Below are 7300 nucleotides of genomic sequence, written 5' to 3'. Positions count from 1 at the left end.
TCCTCTTTAAGTTATCGAGAGATCAAAATACTTACCAAAGACAAAGGAAAGGTTGTCATTGTGTCAACACAAAAACAAAGGAAAGATTGTCAGCACAAAAACAAAGACTTGAAAAGCAAAATCCATTTACCATTAGATCAATACAATGAATACCTCTACTAGATGCAGCACTCTAGACGTGTGACCTATAAAGATCTCTTATCTTAACCATATATTTATATTTATATAAGGTCAGCTGGTTCTGGCTAAATCCATGTGAGCAGATAATACCCCTATGCTCATTCCTGAAGGAGGAAAATCTGCTTAGCGGATATGCGTAAGATACTTGTTACAAGCACCAGCTGTATCCTTACTCTTTGTCCTCTTTGAGGTATCAGGAGCTCCAAATACTTGTCAAAACCTAAGAGCCTCATCTCCTATAGCCAATGCAACAATGTACCCATCTCGACTCTAAATATACAAAAGAAAGGAAAGATTTTCAGCAAAACGGCTAAGACTATTAGCACAAACCCATTTAGCAAAAGATCAATAGAATGAATACCTCTGCCTATTTGAATTGCAAGGAATGTAACAATTAATTCCTACAAAGGAATCACTATGGTACAAAGTATATTCACTACTCTTACCTAAGAAGATTACCCTTTCCATGTCACACTTGTACATGTCTAGAATGACATCTCCATGTACAAATCACAAACCTCTTGATACACTAAAAATGAATTCATGAATGGTTAGAGAAATGGTATAAAGATGGAAAAACAGTTATGTTAAGTAAGAGAGGCTTATAGTATCTTCTTTATTTATAATATTTTTAATGCAAGAAATTATTCTTATACCACAGATAATACCCATGTGCTCATACCTAAAGCAAAAAATCTGCTTAACGAATCTACTTGAATTACATGTTTAAAGCACCAACTACATCTTTACCCTTTGTCCTATTTAAGGGATCAAGAGCTCTAAAGACTTACAAAGTACAAAGGAAAGGTTGTCATTGTCTCAACAAAGAAACAAAGGAAAGATTTTCAGCACAAAAACAAATACTTTCAACACAAAATCCATTTAGCGTTAGATCAATACAATGAATACCTCTGCCAGTAAATAAATTCTGAAAACTACAAAACAAAAATACTCTACTACTTTTAACTCGATAATTTTGCAGTAGAAATACTCTGAAAAATATCAAGAAAACAACAAAGATTTTTCCCTCCAAATTTCTCTTCATTAATTTTTTATCATAAACAATTAATGGCTTCCTTACCAAGGAGGATATCCCTTTGAAATACACAAAAATACAGTGAATGAAACCTGGAAATATCAACCCATGAAAATCAAGAACTGATCTCTACCCACAACTTGTTGCCTGATTTCTCTATCTTAATGAATCATGTTATGTTTGAAAACGCAGATAATGGTAAACCTCAAATCTTTGATCTTGATATCGATATTCAGATCGAATCACTGAGGTGGATTGAATATAGTATATGAATGCGACTAAACTTGAAAGTGAATATATTCTTGGTATTTTATTCGACTCTTTTATAATTCTTTGAATCTATTATACATTGGAATTCATTGTTTTAGGTTGGTAGTTCTAGTGGTTGGTTGGAGATAAGGTATGTTTTTCCATTCACCGTAGTTTAACTTCAAAGCCATATTTCACCGTAGTAATAATGATCTCTCAACATCTGTTAAATCAAAATTACCGATATATGTAATTTTCCAGTTTTGGAAATATTTCAATAGTAATACCATAGCCTACTTAAATATAGTTTTTTTAATTGTATATGTAATTTCAACAGCCTAAGTGATTAATAAATAGTATATCTAAATATATAATAATTGAAACAACTACCATGACCTTTCCTATACTTCCATAAAATTTATTTTACGGAACACATTTTCCTTTACTCTACCTCACATGTCCAATACCTGTAATGAGGATCATAAGGGTAACATAATTTATACTCGAGTAAGGTGAAAAATAATTTATACTCAGGCTGTTGCTATCCCTCATCGAGATTTAAATTTCCAAAATACATGTTCAACATACCCATGTATACCCGCTAGGCTATATGTTCCAGTTAGAGCCAAATACATATCCTTTGGAATGAGATATATGTCGTAACAATTTCTTAGCCAACACTGAACATTTTTTAGAACATCACATTCCCTCTTCTTACCTGGGAAGTAGTCCTTTACTTAAGTGAAAATAAAAAATGGTCAAATTATTCAATGCAATCCTTCACTACTATACCTAATACATGAACATTATTTTGGTTGTTTAATATGTCCCTCTGTACAAACCTGTAAATAAACTAAATGAATTCATGAATGGTCAGAGAACTACAATAAAGAGGTAAAACATATATGATAAGAAAGATAGATAGCAACATCTTCAATATAACATAAGTCGATGCTTATTTGAATTGCAAGGAATGTAACAATTTATTCCTATAATAAAATCAGTATCGTATAGAGTATATTCGCTACTCTTACCTGAGAAGATTACCCTTTCCATGTCAGACTTGTACATGTCCAGAATGGAATCTCCACGTACAAAACACAAACCTCTTGATACACTAAAAGTGAATTCATGAATGGTTAGAGAAATGGTATAAAGAAGCAAAAACAGTTATGTTAAATAAGAGAGGCTTACAGTATGTTCTTTATTTATAATATTTTGAATGTAAGAAATAATACTTATACCACGGACAATACACATGTCCTCATACCTACAACAGAAAATCTGCTCAACAAATCTTCCTAAAATACATGTTTAAAGCACCACCCACATCTTTACTCTTGATCCTCTATAAGTTATCAAGAGCTCTAAAGACTTACCAAATACAAAGGAAAGGTTGTCATTGTGTCAACACAAAAACAAAGGAATGTCTGTCAGCACAAAAACAAATACTTTCAACACAAAATCCATTTACCGTTAGATCAATACAATGAATACCTCTGCCAGATGTAGCACTCTAGACGTGCATCCTGTAAAGCTTTTTTATCTTAACCATATATGGATATTTCCATAAGATCAGCTGGTTCTGGCTGAATCCACGTGAGCAGATAATACCCCTGTGCTCATTCCTGAAGGAGGAAAATCTGCTTAACGGATACGCGTGACATACATGTTAAAAGCACTATCCCCATCTTTACTCTTTGTCTTCTTTAAGGTATCAGGAGCTCCAAAGACTTACCAAAACCTAAGAGTCTCATCTCCTACAGCCAATGCAACAATGTACCCATTTGGACTTTGAAAATACAAAAGAAAGGAAAGATTATCAGCAAAAAAGGCTAAGACTATCATCACAAACCCATTTAGCGATAGATGAATAGAATGAATACCTTTGCCTATTTGAATTGCAAGGAATGTAACAATTTATTCCTACAACAAAATCACTATGGTACACAGTATATTTTCTACTCTTATGTGAGAAGATTACCCTTTCCATGTCAGACATGCACATGTCCACAACGACATCTCCATGTACAAATCACAAACCTCTTGATTTACTAAAAATGACCTCATGAATGGTTAGAAAAATGGTATAAAGAAGGAAAACCAGTTATGTTAAACGAAAGAGGCTTACAGTATCTTCCTTATTTATAATATTTTGGATGCAAGAAATTATCCTTATACTATAGATGATACCTATGCTCATACCTGAAGCAGGAAATCTCCATAACGAATCTGCTTGAAATACATGTTTAAATCACCAGCCGCATATTTACTCTTGGTCCTCTTTAAGGTATCAACAGCTCCAAATTCTTACCAAATACAAAGGAAAGGTTGTCATTCTGTCAACACAAAAACAAAGGAAGACTATCAGCACAAAAACAAATACTTTCAACACAAAATCCATTTAGTGTTATATCAATACAATGAATACCTTTGTGAGATGCAACACTCTAGACGTGAGACCTGTAAGGCTCTCTTATCTTAACCATATATGGATATTTCCATAAGGTCAGCTGGTTCTGGGTAAATCCATGCGAGCATATAATACCCCTGTGCTCATTTCTAAAGGAGGAAAATATGCCTAACGGATATGCTTGAGATACAGGTTAAAAGCACCAGCCGCATTCTTACTCTTTGTCCTATTTAAGGTATCAAGAGTTCCAAATGCTTTCCAAAACCTAAGATTCTCATCTCCTATAGCCAATGAAACAATGTACCCATCTCGACTCTGAAAATACAAAACAAGGGAAAGACTGTTAGCAAAAAGGATAAGACTGTCAGCACAAACCCATTTAGCGATAGATGAATAGAATGAATACCTCTACCTATTTGAATTGCAAGGAATGTAACAATTTATTCCTACAAATAAATCACTATGGTACAAAGTATATTCACTACTCTCACCTGACAATATTACAATTTCCATGTCAGACTTGTACATGTCCAAAACAACATCTCCATGTACAAATCACAAACCTCTTGATACACTAAAACAGAATTCACGAATGGTTAGAGAAATGGTATAAAAAAGGAAAAAAAATTATGTTAGACAAGAGAGGCTTACAATATCTTCTTTATTTATAATATTTTGAATGCATGAAATTATTCTTATACCACAGATAATACCCATGTGCTCATGAGTTTCCTTTCATAAAAGACACATTATCAACCGATTCAAGGGAAGGGGAGAGGAGCGATGGCGAGTTTTCGATCACCTAGGGTTCCAGAACGAATAAGCTATGCCGCCGTCGTCCCCAGAGATCAGCCAGGCCCCGGATCTGCTTGGCGTCTGGATGTTGGGAACTCAAACTTCGATCCATCGGTTTGTTTTTCTCCCGATTTCACTGCTGGAAAGGTTATACAAGGCTCGGATCAGAGATTTCAACAGCAGAAGGAATTATCTTCCCTCTTGGAGCAGACCAACAATTTTATGGTGAATCTGGGTTATCCTCCTCAAAACCTTGGGAGTTTCTCTTTAATACAACCTGATCATACACAGATCTGGGTATCTGAACAACCATGTGAGGGTGAACCAGTCCGACAAGGCAGAGATGTCTGCACATGGCGGGTAAAGGTGCGTCTGATGTCTCCTCTGTACCCACTCGGTCAGCTAAGGGACTATGGAAGCGGGGATCTTCGATCTGCGAGCACTGGTGCCAGCCTTGGAGCCAAACGATGGGCAGATACGATCTCCCCGGCGGAGATTATGCCATGGCCAGGAAGTATTGCCTGCGCTGAAGGAGAAAAGAGCCGGCAGCCCACCCCTTGGCCCCCTCTTGGTAGGCTATGGGCACGATCTATCGTTTCCTGGCAGCCCCTAGACGATTTACTCGAGATCCAAGTTTGGGGGCATTGGACGCAGGGTAAAATCAAATGTGCAGAGGCCGGAATAACTCGTCAACGACCAGATCAACAAATACACCCTGTTATACTCAAGCAAAAAGTTAAGGGCAGGCTGGAAATGGTCGCGGTGATGAGGGTAGAACAATATACGCTGCCACTTCCTCCCGATTGGCTCGATCCAGCAAAACGAGAACCCCACAAGCCTGATCCACTCAGCATGGAGGCCGATCTGGTCGAAATCTTCATAAAATCAACAGAGGGCAAACACCATTGCATGCGGATCAGTCAGAGAATGAGCATACAGGGTTTAAAAAAGGAAATCCAAGGTTATCTTGGAACCCCAATACAGTACCAAAATCTTATATATGCAGGATACAGTTTGCAGGACAAACAAACTCTCCTGCAATATGGCATCACTAAAGATTCAACCATTATCTTAAATCTCCGACTGCGTGGCAGGAGCACTGGAACCAGCTCTAAAAATACAGGTTCCTTTCGGGATGCTGTGAAAGGAAAAGAAAAAATGAAATACACTTAAGCACCACCATCAGAGGCCCCTGGACCCTACATTGTTGAACAAAAGCCAGAATCACCAACGCTACAAGTCGCTATGCTAGAGGTAACTAGTTTGCATTCTGATTTATGTAAATGTGCAGTTATTTGCAGATTTAATGGCTTCTGGCCAAAATCAGATCCCTTGCACCAATGGATCTATACAACATGGACATCAAGCTGTGAAATATACCTTTGTCCCAAAGGTTACTTCATAGTCAGATTCAACTCAGAACAAGAACGTGACAGCATTATCAATCAGAGGCCTTAGTTCTGGGGAAGTGTTGGCCTCTTCCTTACCCCCTGGTTCCCTGACTTTGACGCTAATACAATCAAGGTTTCAACGATGCCTGTATGGGTGAGGCTTCATGGTCTCCCCCTACACTTTTGGCATCACAAAGTACTAGCTACCATTGGGAATTCCCTGGGGAAATTCCTAAAAACAGATGAAGACAGAGTTATCAGAGGAATATTTACTTTTGCCAGAATATGTGTAGAAGTGGACCTGAGTCAAGGGCTCCCTGACCACATCAAGTTGAACTTTAATAACTCTCAATGGATACAACAGCTCAACTATGAGAACACAACGTTCTGGTGCAGGGGATGTATGCAAATAGGGCACCTTTAATATGACTGCCCTCTTGCTCGAAAGGACACCAGGAGAACCAAGAATCAGCAAAAAAAGCCCAAAGGCTAGCAGCACACTGAACCAGTTGAAGAAGAAGACACATACGTGGAGCCCACAGAGAATCAACCAGAACCCGATACTCTAATGAAACAGACATTTACACAGGAGGAGAATGCTTCAGCTACACATTCAGGGACTCACATTTCGGATATGCAACGAGAGCCACAAATGGAAATCAGTGGCATCAAAAGAACACATGGATCAGAGGGCTCCGAATCTGACAAAGAACACCAACTAATCACCATGGAAAACCAGCTTGCCATCATCACACCCACTCCCGACACTGGCGGTTGGCGACGGGTGGAGAAGAAGAAGGGCAGAAAAGTTTAATCTAACTGAAATTCTTTTTCTTTTTCTCTATATCTTGTAGTTTCCTGTCACAACAGGAACAATTATTTGCATTTTTGTGATTTTCTTTACTCTGTTCGTTGCCTGGCTTTACAGGAACAGCTATCTGAATATGCATCATGCATCTACAAAATGTAATTTTATCAACATGAATAAAATTACGTTTTTTTCCTAGGGGAAAAAAAATACCAATGTGCTCATACCTAAACCAAAAAATCTAGTTAACGAATCTACTTGAAATACATGTTTAAAGCACCAACTGCATCTTTACTCTTGGTCCTATTTAAGGTATCAAGAGCTCCAAAGACTTACCAAGTACAAAGGAAAGGTTGTCTTTGTCTCAACAAAAAAACAAAGGAAATATTGTCAGCACAAAAACAAATACTTTCAACACAAAATCCATT

This window comes from Pinus tabuliformis, chromosome 4_1 (assembly GCF_031772625.1).
Source record: "Pinus tabuliformis cultivar Carrire ecotype Pingquan chromosome 4_1, CPIR1, whole genome shotgun sequence".
NCBI lineage: Eukaryota > Viridiplantae > Streptophyta > Pinopsida > Pinales > Pinaceae > Pinus > Pinus tabuliformis.
This window is presented reverse-complemented; position numbering follows the sequence as displayed.